This window comes from Leucoraja erinacea, unplaced genomic scaffold, assembly GCF_028641065.1.
Source record: "Leucoraja erinacea ecotype New England unplaced genomic scaffold, Leri_hhj_1 Leri_61S, whole genome shotgun sequence".
NCBI classification, from domain to species: domain Eukaryota; kingdom Metazoa; phylum Chordata; class Chondrichthyes; order Rajiformes; family Rajidae; genus Leucoraja; species Leucoraja erinaceus.
The window spans coordinates 608,717-622,475 of NW_026576531.1; the positions used below are offsets into that span (position 1 = coordinate 608,717).

At 47.7% G+C, this 13,759-nt stretch overlaps 1 protein-coding gene across 3 annotated transcripts in view; it reads left to right on the forward strand.

The window, feature by feature from the left end:
- The window catches only part of LOC129694316 (ankyrin repeat and SOCS box protein 5-like), a 63,902-nt gene that overhangs the window by 19,648 nt on the left and 30,495 nt on the right, over positions 1–13,759 (forward strand). The window contains exon 1 of one of the 3 annotated variants that reach the window (XR_008722995.1): positions 5,979–6,881. The exons of the other annotated variants lie outside the window; for them this stretch is intronic. The gene's annotated coding sequence lies outside the window, so the exon portion shown is untranslated. Of the gene's footprint in view, positions 1–5,978; positions 6,882–13,759 lie in introns of those variants that run through there. 3 annotated transcript variants of the gene reach the window in all.

Consider the following 13,759-nt stretch of genomic DNA (forward strand, 5'->3'; position numbering starts at 1 on the left):
CATACAGCACAGAAATAGGCCCTTCTGCCCAACTTGTCCATACTGACCAAGATGTCCAGAGACATTAGTCCCACCTGCCCGCATTTGGCCAATATCCCTCTAAACTTTTCCTATTCTGATATATTCATATACCTGTACAAATACCTTTGTTGAACTACCTCCTCTGTGAAAAAGTTGCCTCTCAAGTTCCTATTAAATCTTTCCTCCCTCTCCTTAAACCTATGTGCTCTAGTTCTTAATCCCCCTAGTCTGTGTAAAAGACTCCCCCACATAGATAAGACTATTCCCTCATGATTTTATATTCTTAGACCCCCTTCAGCCGTGGCTGACCATGGGTGTCTCCAGGGTGCTATTCCCTATGTGGAGGACGCCTGTGCATGACTTTGTTTAACGTGGGGAGACTGGTGCACAGACAGCCACCCCCCGGTCCTTGACAGATCTGGGTCGGGATCCAGTGGCATGGAGTCCAAGACGACCAGAGACCCTTTTCTGCCGCAGCCTTCATCCGCCTTCCCAGCCGTTGTGACGCTCCACTAAGGTCAGCCATCGTCCTCCGCCTGTTCCACCGTTGAGGTCTTGGTTGGATTGCTCTTTGTCAGAGACCTCCCCCTCGACCTTACCGCCATGGGTGGCCCTACCAGGGGCACAGCTCCAGACGGCATCGCTCTCAGGATCTCAGGTCCACACAAGCTTCTCCACCACAACAAGGTGACAATCCACGGAGAGGCTATACACCTCTATTAGATCACCCCTCAGCCTGCTGAGTTCCATGTTGAACTTCCTTAATAGATTCAGAGTCATACAATCGCACAGCATGGAAACAGGCCCTTCAGCCCAACTTGCCCATGCCGACCAGCATGCCCCATCTAGACACTAGTCCCACCTGCCTGCGTTTTGGCCCATATCCATCTAATCTCCTGAGGACATGGAAATGTCGGTGCTTTCTTGCATAATATCAGTGTGGTTGGTCCAGGACAAATTGTTGTTGATATTTAGGGCTAGCAACTTGAGCTCTCGACAGTCTCCACTTCGACACCATTGATGCTAAATGGGGCATCTGCTCCACCCCGCTTCCTGTAGCTCCTTCATCTTTCTGACGTGAGGAAAATGTTGACCTATTGAGCCATCATTGTCTTGACACCATGTTACATTATGCACGTCCTTCCTCATCTCTGTCACAATGACCCAGTCAATTAAGTACTTTGCAAGTTTCATAATTTGGAATGAAACTAAGAAAGTAAGTGCAGCATAATGTCTTAGCGGTAGAGCTGCTGCCACACCACAGCAGAGACACGGATTTGATCCTGACAACAGCAGTTGCCTGTACAGAATCTGCACGTTCTCACTGTGACTCCGTGAGTTTCCTCCGGATGCTCGTTTGCTTCCCACACTCCACAGTCGTGCTGCTTTGAAGGTTCATTTGTTTCGGTAACGTTGTACATTGTCCCTAGTATGTGGGAGAGAACGGGTAATCGCTGGTTGGTGCGGACTCGATGGGCCGAAGGGCCAGTTTCCACGCTGTATCAACAAACTAAACTAAACAAAATGAATTTTTGCACAGTACTCTCCCAGGGACAGCATGACCAGATAATCTGTTGTTCAAAAATACCGACCAAACAGGCCATAAAAATGAGAGAAAATACATTGAAGCCTTTGAAATAATGGCTAAAATTCACGTTGTGTTCCTGCTTTGAAAAGCAGATTAACAGGGCCTTAAAACTTTGTATTTGTGTGCAATTTAACCTGCTTTATATAGTGCCCTCCATAATGTTTGGGACAAAGACCCATCATTTATTTATTTGCCTCTGTACTCCACAATTTGAGATTTGTAATAGAAAATAATCACACGTGGTTACAGTGCACATTGTCAGATTTTATTAAAGGCCATTTTTATACATTTTAGTTTCAGCATGTAGAAATTACAGCTGTGTTTATACATAGACCTCCCATTTCAGGGAACCATAATGTTTGGGACACATGGCTTCGCCGGTGTTTGTAATTGCTCAGGTGTGTTCCATTGCCTCCTTAATGCAGGTATAAGAGAGCTCCTAGCAGCAAGTCTTTCCTCCAGTCTTTCCATCACCTTTGGAAACTTTTATTGCTGTTTATCAACATGAGGACCAAAGAAATACAGAGGCCACACTGCAAGATGCAAACCACTGATTAGTTGCAAAAATAGGATGGCCAGGTTGCAGTTTGCCAAGAAGTACTTAAAAGAGCAACCACAGTTCTGGAAAAAGGTCTTGTGGACAGATGAGACGAAGATTAACATATAATTAAAGTGATGGCAAAAGCAAAGTATGGAGGAGAGAAGGAACTGCCCAAGATCCAAAGCATACTACCTCATATGTGAAAAACAGTGGTGGGGGTGTTATGGCCTGGGCATGTATGGCTCCTGAAGGTACTGGCTCACTTCAGAGATGATACAACTGCTGATGGTAGTAGCATAATGAGTTCTGAAGTGTATAGAGACATCCTATCTGCTCAAGTTCAAACAAATGCCTCAAAACTCATTGGCCGGCGGTTCATTCCAGTTCTCCCACCAGTCTTACTAGTCCCTGCCTACATTCTATCTTTGTCCCGCCCCCTCACCTGACATCAGTCTGAAGAAGGGTCTCGACCCGAAACATCACCCATTCATTCCTTCTCTCCAGAGATGCTGCCTGACCCACTGAGTTACTGCAGCTTTTTGTGTGTACCATCGATTTAAACCAGCATCTGCAGTTCTTTCTTACACATGATCCCAAACATACTGCTAAAGCAACAAAGGAGTTTTTCAAAGCTAAAAAATGGTCAATTCTTGATTGGCCAAATCAATCACCTGATCAGAACCCAATTGAGCATGACTTTTATATGCTGAAGAGGAAACTGAAGGGGACTAGCCCCCAAAACAAGCATCAGCTAAAGATGGCTGCAATACAGGCCTGGCAGAGAATCACCAGAGAAGACACCCAGCAACTGGTGATGTCCATGAATCGCTGACTTCAAGCAGTCATTGCATGCAAAGGATATGCAACAAAATACTAAACACGACTACTTTCATTTACATGAAATTGCTGTGTCCCAAATATTATGGTGTCCTGAAATGGGGGGACTATAAACACAGCTGTAATTTCTAAAGGGTGAAACAAATGTATAAAAATGGCCTTTAATAAAATCTGACAATGTGCACTTTAACCACATGTGAATTTTTCTATTACAAATCTCAAATTGTGGAGTACAGAGGCAAATAAATAAATGATGGGTCTTTGTCCCAAACATTATGGAGGCCACTGTAAGTTCATAAGGGATAGGTTTTTAAGGTAAACAGGCCATTTGGCCCCCTTGAGTCTGCTCCGCCATGCGATCATTGGCTCATCTATCTTTTCCTCTCAACCCTGTTCTCTTGCCTTCTCCCCGTAACTTTGACATCTTTATTAACCTGCTGTGACCGCACCTGGAGTATTGTTTGCAATTTTGGTCTCCACCTTTGAGGGAGGACATTACTGCTATTGAGGGAGTGCAGCGTTTACTGGATGTTAGATTTAGCTCTTAGGGCTAAAGGAATCAAGGGATATGGGAAAAAAAGCAGGAACGAGGGTACTGATTGGGGATGATCAGCCATGATCATATTGAATGGCGGTGCTGGCTCGAAGGGCCGAATGGCCTACTCCTGCACCTATTTTTCTGTTTTTTCTATGTTTTCTAACCTATCAATCTCCGCTTTAAACTGACACCTGCACCAATCAAGAATCTATAGTTTCTATCTCTGCCTTAAAAATATCCAATGACTTGGCCTCCACAGCCATCTGTGGTAATTAATTCCACAGATTCACCACCCTCTGACAAAAGAAATTCCACCAAATCGCCATTCTAAAGCAAAGACCATAAAGCGGAGAAAGATGGTCCATTCCTGCAAATCCCAATGGACTGACGTGTAGTACGCAACGGAGCGTAACTTCCGCCATTTCAGTAAACCCGACCCTATCTTTGAACCCGACTTCAGTTATGCGTTCAGTTAAAACGGCACATACCTTGCACAGGGAGGAGCTATAGAAGATACACAAAAAAGCTGGAGAAACTCAGCGGGTGCAGCAGCATCTATGGAGTGAAGGAAATCGGCAACGTTTAGCGCCAAAACCCTTCTTCAGACTGATAGGGGGTGGCGGGGAGAAGGAAGCAAAAAAGGAGGAGGAGCCCGAGGGCCAGGGGATGGGAGGAGACAGCCCGAGGGTTAAGGAAGGGAGGAGACAGCAAGGGCTAACAAAATTGGGAGAATTCAATGTTCATGCCCGCAGGATGCAGACTCCCCAGGCAGAATATAAGGTGCTGTTCCTCCAATTTCCGGTGTTGCTCGCTCTGGCCATGGAGGAGACCCAGGACAGAGAGGTCGGATGGGGAATGGGAGGGGGAGTTGAAGTGCTGAGCCACCGGGGGTTCAGGTAAGTTATTGCGGACTGAGCGGAGGTGTTCGGCGAAACGATCGCCCAACCTCCGCTTAGTCTCCCCGATGTAAATTAGCTGACATCTAGAGCAGCGGATGCAGTAGATGAGGTTGGAGGAGATACAGGTGAACCTTTGTCGCACCTGGAACGACTGCTTGGTTCCTTGAATGGAGTCGAGGGGGGAGGTGAAGGGACAGGTGTTGCATTTCTTGCGGTTGCAACGGAAAGTGCCCGGGGAGGGGGTGGTACGGGAGGGAAGGGAAGAATTGACAAGGGAGTTGCGGAGGGAGCGGTCTTTGCGGAAGGCAGACATGGGGGGAGATGGGAAGATGTGGCAAGTGGTGGGGTCACGTTGGAGGTGGCGGAAATGGCGGAGGATTATTTGTTGTATTTGCCGGCTGGTGGGGTGAAAGGTGAGGACTAGGGGTGCTCTGCCCTTGTTGCAAGTGCGGGGATGGGGAGAGAGAGCAGTGTTGCGGGGTATGGATGAGACCCTGGTGCGAGTCTCATCTATGGTGGAGGAGGGGAACCCCCGTTCCCTGAAGAATGAGGACATTTCAGATGCCCTGGTGTGGAACGCCTCATCCTGGGAGCAGATGCGGCGTAGATGGAGGAATTGGGAGTAGGGGATGGAGTCCTTACAGGAAGCAGGGTGGGAAGAAGTGTAGTCCAGATAGCCATGGGAGTCAGTAGGTTTATAGTGGATGTGAACTGTAGATGCTGGTTTAAACCGAAGACAGACACAAAAGGCTGGAGTAACTCAGCAGATCAGGCAGCATCTCTGGAGAAGAGGAATAGTTAATATTTCGGGTCAACTGTTTCGATAGCTGCCATGACCCGTTTGATGTCATCCTTCACCCTGCTCCTGGTCTCGGCCCGCACCGATCTGCCGGACATGGTGTGTGTGTGTGTGTGTGTGTGTGTGTGTGTGTGTGTGTGTGTGTGTGTGTGTGTGTGTGTGTGTGTGTGTGTGTGTGTGTGTGTGTGTGTGTGTGTGTGTGTGTGTGTGTGTGTGTGTGTGTGTGTGTGTGTGTGTGTGTGTGTGTGTGTGTGTGTGTGTGTGTGTGTGTGTCTGAGGGGAGAAGCGCCGGCACCAAGAGCGAGCGAATGTGCGGACAGTCGGACGAAAGCAAAGATCATAGAGCGGAATGGGTGACATTTCGGGTGGAGACCCTTCTTCAGGCTGACAGTCAAGGGAAAGGGGAATGGGAGGTATAGGCATACCTTCCATTCATTTGTCCTCAGTACCGTCTATATCTCTTGTTCTTCTTTCCCCTGAATCAAACACACACACACACACACACACAGCATGTCCGGCAGATCGATGCGGGCCGAGACCAGGAGCAGGAGCGAAGGATGGCAGCCATTGAAAAAGTATGGAAATGATAAGGGGGATGTTTTTCAAAAACACCCGAAGGAAATAGATGTTTAACGAAAAAAAATGGGGCGGCGATCGCTCCGTGTCCGTGTCGGAGGGAAGTGGGAATGGGGGGGTTGGGGGGTGATGGCTTGAGTGTGTGCAGGATTTTCCAGAGCTCCTTCCTAATGGCAATATTTTGTATGTTCAAAGTTAATAAGGAAGACTAGGCAGGAATATCAAAATGATCACATGCAGCTGAGAAAAAAAAAGATGATTTGTGTGGTATTTGGTAAAATAATAGCTATATGAAGACGCCATGACCAAAGCAAAGATACTAGAGCGGAAACGGAAATGGAAACCGGTTACGGAAATGGCGCTAAAGATCACACGTGACCTACTACGGCATTTTCGTCGAGTGGACTATCTTGCTCCGCTCTCGTATCTTTGTTCTAAAGGGATGCCCTTTTATTCTGAAGCTGTGCCCTCTGGTTTAAGTTTTGAATGATTAACCTTAGCCTCAGACTATTTATTTAAATCTTAGTGCAATGCATGGGATATTCTGAAACTCCACTGTCATTATCAGGAGTTCAAAGTCAATGCTGATAGAGAGTTTGTGGTAGGTCTTTGAACATTAACTGTATGGAGTTTCTTCAGACTGAGAGACAGGGGAGAGGGAGGGGGAGATCTTGGTCAAGGCCTTTCTCTGGTAAACACATTTTGCAACAGGGCAACACTAAACCCTGTGCTTTCCAGCCTCACACAACCTGACATGAGATTGCATGTCCTTCTGTTCCCTACCAAAATATTACACTCACAAGCCTGGGCTAAAAATACTCAGGCATCCAATCAGGTTTGCAAAACCACATGAAAATGAAGCCACTCCCCACACACTCACAGACAAGCACACACACACACACACACACACACACACACTGCTGCTGCTGCAGCAACTCCTGCTGCTGTGAAAGCCACAGTCACTATGTCCAGAGATACCTCCGCTCACAATATCTGCACCAGAACATTTCAATGTAAGAGACCGTTAGAAAGTTTTGAAGAATCTACGAGCAAGAGAAATCGAGTCTGGGGGATTCTACAAGGTCAGTACAAATGCCAGAGGATGATTTAGCATTTGACATTACTGAGTAACTGAACCACTTCAGCGGTGGCACAGCGGGTAGAGCTGCTGCCTCTCAGCACCAGACACCCGGGTTCCATCCTGACTTCGGGTGCTGTCTGTGTAGAGTTTGCACGTTCTCCCTGTGATCGTGTGGGTTTCCCCCGGGTGCTCCCACACTCCAAAGACGTTGCGCGTTTGTAGGTTAATTGCCCCTCCTGTAAATCACCCCACAGTATGTAGGGAGTGGGTGAGATAGTGGGGTGACATGAAACTAGTGTGAGTGGGTGATGGATGGTCAGCGTGGACCCGGTGGGCTGAAGGTGAGGTACAGTACTTTATTTGTCTCGTGTACTGAGTACAGTGAAATTCATTGTTGTACACAGCTCAGTAAAATATCACTAGATATAAGCACTTAGATACATGTTACATCAGCATCTCAGATACAGTACAGGTGTACAGCAGCAGTACACTGAGACAGTTTACAGAGACGCCTGTTTGGGGCCATTTACAAGTCCATGTAGTATTAAGTGCAGGGATCTTGATCTGATGAAGGTCTGTTATCCTGGCAGCGTTGCAGGGCCGGTCTGGCCAAGCGTAGCTGTGGTGTCCTCACCCTCGGTTCCTGAAGGAGCTGTTTCAATGCTGTATCTTGAAACTAAACAATGTCCCCTTCAGCCAGAGGGTGCAATGAAACCATAATGTCTGTCATACAGGAGGGGCAGGAGATTTGCTTCCCCTCCCTTATACCCCACTGATAGTGAGGCCAACTTTATCCCGACCCTGGTTACCTTAGGCCTCTTTCTGCTGACTGCTTGGTGTAGCTCCAGTGGTGTAGGCCAGGCCTCATACAGGAGACTGGGTCTGATGAAGAGTCACGACCCAAAACGTCACCTATCCATGTTCTCCACAGATGCTGCCTGGTTCTCCACAGATGCTGAGTTACTCCACTCTGTGAAACAAGTCCTTACACAAGTCCTTACACAATGTTTATTAATTGTCTGGTTCTTTGTTTTCTCTGGCTCTCTCGGTGTGCACTGTCTAATTTGAGCTCCAATCCTCGATTTTCAATAATTCAGGCAAAGATCTAAATGTCAGGGAATAAGCTTTGCCAAGAAATGGCACGAGAACATCCCATGGTAAAGGTGGGTATAATCAGGGACATTAAAAGGCATTTGGACAGGTGCAAGGACAGGAAATGCTTTAAGGGATATGGGCCAAAGCAAGCAAGTGGCAAATTTGGTCCTAAACTAAGACGTGTGACTCTTACTTTTAGTTTCAGTTTAGTTTGTTGTCACGTGTACTAATGTACAGTGATAAGCGATTTGTTAATTGCTTTCCAGATTACAATCAAGCCGTCCACAGTGTACAGACACAGGATAAAGGGAATAACATTTAGTGCAAGGTAATGTCCAGTAAAGTCCAATTAAAGGTAGTCCAAGAGTCTCCAATGAGGTAGTTCAAGTCAAGTCAAGTCAAGTCAAGAGAGTTTATTGTCATGTGTCCCTGATCGGACAATGAAATTTTTGCTTTGCTTCAGCACAACAGAACATAGTAGGCATTGACTACAGAACAGATCAGTGTGTCCATATACCATTATAAAAATACATACACACATCAATAAATAATCAGATAAAGTGCAAATAACAAATAATGATCTATTAATGTTCAGAGAATTGTATGTGTTGAGTCTGATGGCTGTGGGGAAGCAGCTATTTCTGAACTTGGACGTTGCAGTCTTCAGGCTGCTGTACCTTCTACTTGAAGGTAGCAGGGTGAAGAGTATGTGGCCAGGATGGTGTGAATCCTTGATGATGCTGCCAACCTTTTTGAGGCAGCGACTGTGATAGATCCCCTCGATGGTAGGGAGGTCAGAGCCGATGATGGACTGGGCAGTGTTTACTACTTTTTGTAGTCTTTTCCTCTCCAGGGTGCTCAAGTTGCCGAACCAAGCCACAATGCAACCGGTCAGCATGCTCTCTACTGTGCACCTGTGGAAGTTAGAGACAGTCCTCCTTGACAAACCGACTCTCCGTAATCTTCTCAGTTAGCATAGGCGCTGATGTGCTTTCTTAATAATTGCATCAGTGTTCTCGGACCAGGAGAGATCTTCAGAAATATGCACGCCCAGGAATTTGAAGCTCTTGACCCTTTCAACCATTGACCAGTTGATATAAATGGGGCTGTGGGTCCCCATCCGACCCCTTCCAAAGTCCATAATCAGTTATTTGATTTTGTTGGTGTTGAGGGCCAGGTTATTGCGCTGGCACCATATTGTCAGTCGATCGATCTCATCCCCATCAGTGATACGTCCCACAACAGTGGTGTCGTCAGCGAACTTGATGATGGAGTTCGCACTGTGACTGGCTACGCAGTCATGAGTATAGGGTGAGTACAGCAGGGGGCTGAGCACGCAGCCTTGAGGTGCTCCCGTGCTGATTGTTATCGAGGCTGACACATTTCCACCAATACGAACAGACTGTGGTCTGTGAATGAGGAAGTCGAGGATCCAATTGCAGAGGGATGCGCAGAGACCCAGATCTGAGAGCTTGGTAACCAGCTTGGAGGGGATGATAGTATTAAATGCTGAGCTGTAATCAATGAATAGCAGCCTGACATATGAGTTTTTGATGTCCAAGTGGTCCAGAGCAGAGTGGAGAGCCAGCGAGATCGCATCCACCGTTGATCTGTTGTGGCGGTATGCTAACTGCAGTGGGTCGAGGTTCTTGTCGAGGTAGGAGTTGATTTGCGCCATGATTAACTTCTCAAAGCACTTCATCACCACCGACGTTAGTGCCACTGGTCAGTAGTCGTTGAGGCACATCACCTTGCTCTTCTTGGGCACCGGTATAATTGATGCCCTTTTAAAGCAGGTGGGGACCTCAGACCTCAGAAGTGAGAGGTTGAAAATGTCCTCAAAAACTCCAGCCAGTTGGTCCGCACAGGTTTTTAGAACACGACCGGGTATACCATCAGGTCCAGGCGCTTTTGAGGGTTCACTCCTCTGAAGGATTTCCTGACGTCAGTTTCTGTGACTGAGACTGAAATGCCATCACAGCGAACAAGGGCTCGAGAAGGCACATCAGTGTTCTCCCTGTCAAAGCGTGTGTAAAACGGATTGGGCTTGTCAGGGAGTGATGTTTTGCCAACATTCGAGCTGCCTCCTGATTTCGCTCAGGACCGCTCTCTGGTTGTGGTAGGATGATTCAGTTGCCTGATAACAACTGGGAAGAAACTCTCCCTGAATCTGGAGGTGTGCGTTTTCATACTTTTGTATCTCTTGTCCGAAGGGAGAGGGGAGAAGAGAGAGGGGAGAAGAGAAAGTGGCTAGGGTGCGACTGGTCCTTGATTATGCTGCTGGCCTTGCCGAGGCAGCATGAGATGTAGATGGAATCAATGGAAGGGAGGTCGGTTTGTGTGATGGTCTGGGCTGCGTCCACAATTCACTGCAATTTCTTGCGGTTTTGGATGGAGCTGTTCCCAAACTGTGCAACTTGAATCGGTAGTTAAGAAAGCAAACTTATTGCTAGCATTTATTTCAAGAGAGCTTGTATACAAAAACAGAGATGGAATGTTGAGGCTCTATAAGGCCACATTTGGAATATTGTGGTCAATTTTGGGCCCCAGATCTGAGGAAGGATGTGCCGGCTCTGGAGTGGGTCCAGAGGAGGTTTACAAGAATGATCCCAGGAATCAGTGGGTTAACATATGATGAGTGTTTGACAACACTGGGCCTTGTACTCACTGGAGTTTAGAAGAATGAGGGGGGACCTCATTGAAACATGCAGAATAGTGAAAGGCTTGGATAGAGTGGATGTGGAGAGGATGTTTCCACTAGTGGGAGAGTCTAGGACCAGCGGGCACAGCCCCGGAATAGAAGGGCGCACCTTTAGGAAGGAGATGAGGCGGAATTTCTTTAGGGTGGTGAATCTGTGGAATTCTTTGCCAAAGAAGGCTGTGGTGGCCACGTCAGTGGATATTTTTAAGGCAGAGAAGGATAGATTCTTGATTAGCACGGGTGTCAGTTAGGGGGAGAAGGCAGGAGAATTGGATTAGGAGGGAGAGATAGATCAGCCATGATTGAATGGCAGAATATACTTGATGGGCTGAATGGCCTAATTCTACTCCTATGACTTTATGACCATGCCGTGAAGCATCCCAACACAAAATACTTTCTTGGGCACATCTGTAGCAGTTGGTGGGAATTGTCGGGACATGCTGAACTTCCGAATCCTTCTAACCAAGTTAATGATGGCCGGTGTGGATTTGTTCGGCCCAAGGCCTTGTCTCACTGTTGTATCTCTCTGACTCTCTGTTGTATCTCTCTGACTCCGAGACTGCTGCCTGCAGTGTTATAATGACCAGATAATCTGTTGCTCATAAATACAGTTGGTGTTTATTCTAGGGATTACTCCAGGGCTAAACACAAACTGAAGGCAACTGAACCAGAAACTTACAAAATTCTTAAGGGGTTGGACAGGCTAGATGCAGGAAGATTGTTCCCGATGTTAGGGAAGTCCAGGACGAGGGGTCACAGCTTAAGGATAAGGGGGAAATCCTTTAAAACCGAGATGAGAAGAACTTTTTTCACACAGAGAGTGGTGAATCTCTGGAAATCTCTGCCACAGAGGGTAGTTGAGGCCAGTTCATTGGCTATATTTAAGAGGGAGTTAGATGTGGCCCTTGTGGCTAAGGGGATCAGGGGGTATGGAGAGAAGGCAGGTACGGGATACTGAGTTGGATGATCAGCCATGATCATATTGAATGGCGGTGCAGGCTCGAAGGGCCGAATGGCCTACTCCTGCACCTAATTTCTATGTTTCTATATTTCTATGTAACCAGCCTACCACAATCAGAGAGCAGTGCTGAACCTCATCTACCTCATTGGTGACCCTTGCACTGTCCTTGATCAGACTGTACTGGCTTTACCTTGCATGAAACATTATTCCCTTATCTATGCACATGTATCTGTACCCTGTAAATGGCTCGATTGTAATCATGTATTGACTTTCCGCTGACTGGTTAGCGCGCAACAAAAGCTTGACTGTACCTCGATACGCGTGACAATAAACTAAACTGTAACTGTACAGCTGGATGAGCACAACGGCTGATGCTGCCTGAGATCCTCCTGCACTTTTTACTTAAGATTCCAGCATGTGCATTTACAATACAATACAATACGGATTTATTCGTCACATTGCACATAAAGTGCAAGTGAAATGAATTTGTCAGCAGCGATACAATGAGAAAGAACACACAATACACAATAAAAATTTAACACAAACATCACTGTGGTGGAAGGCACATTTACATCGGAAATGTCCTCGTTCTTCAGGGAACGGGGATTCCCCTCCGCCACCATAGATGAGGCTCGCACCAGGGTCTCATCCATACCCCGCAACACTGCTCTCTCTCCCCATCCCCGCACTCGCAACAAGGGCAGAGTCCCCCTGGTCCTCACCTTTCGCCCCACCAGCCGGGAAATACAACACATAATCCTCCGCCATTTCCGCCACCTCCAACGTGACCCCACCACTCACCACATCTTCCCACCTCCCCCATGTCTGCCTTCCACAAAGACCGCTCCCTCCGCAACTCCCTTGTCAATTCTTCCCTTCCCTCCCGTACCACCCCCTCCCCGGGCACTTTCTGTTGCAACCGCAAGAAATGCAACACCTGTCCCTTCACCTCCCCCCTCGACTCCATTCAAGGACCCAAGCAGTTGTTCCAGGTGCGACAAAGGTTCACCTGTATCTCCTCCAACCTCATCTACTGCATCCGCTGCTCTAGAGGTCAGCTTATTTAGATCGGGGAGACTAAGCGGAGGTTGGGCGATCGTTTGGCCGAACACCTCCGCTCAGTCCGCAATAACCTACCTGAACTCCCGGTGGCTCAGCACTTCAACTCCCCCTCCCATTCCCAATCCGACCTCTCTGTCCTGGGTCTCCTCCATTGCCAGAGTGAGCAACACCGGAAATTGGAGGAACAGCACCTCATATTCCGCCTGGGTTGCTTGCGTTCTGATGGCATGAACGTTGAATTCTCCCAGTTTTGCTAGCCCTTGCTGTCTCCTCCCCTTCCTTAACCCTCGAGCTGTCTCCTCCCATCCCCCCGCCCTCAGGCTCCTCCTCCTCCCTTTTTCCTTCCTTCTCCCCCCACCCCCCATCAGTCTGAAGAAGGGTTTCGGCCCAAAACGTCGCCTATTTCCTTCGCTCCATAGATGCTGCTGCACCCGCTGAGTTTCTCCAGCATTTTTCTGTACCTTCCAGCATCTGCAGTTCCTTCTTGAACACATTTACTTGTTTGATTGATCGAGGATTGATTGATTGTGTAATCGGTACAGGACAGAGGCAGGTGACAGGTTACAAGTTGGTATGGAGGGTGGTGTGGGAAAGGTTTGTGAAAAGAATAGGCAGGTGAAAGCCAGAGAGTGAGGAAGGAGGGTTGGTTTAAACTGCACGTGTTTTAATGCAAGGGGCCTGACGGGTAAGGCAGATGATCTTAGGGTATGGATAAGTACGAGTGACTGGGACCTTGTAGCCATGGCTGAAACATGGTTAAGGGAGGGGCAAAACTGGCTGCTCAATGTTCTGGGGTACAGGAACTTCAGGAGAGACAGGGATGAGGGGAAAAGGGGGGGGGGGGGGGGGGAGGGTTGCATTGTTGGTTAAGGATGATGTCACGGCTGTGTTCAGAGGTGACATTATGGACGGTTTGTCTAGTGAGGCTGTATGGGTGGAGCTGAGGAACAAGAAAGGGATGATCACCTTGTTGGGGGTGTACTACAGACCCCCAAATAGTCAACGGGAATTAGAAGAACAAATGTGCCGGGAGATTGCAGACAGCTGCAGGTCAAATAAG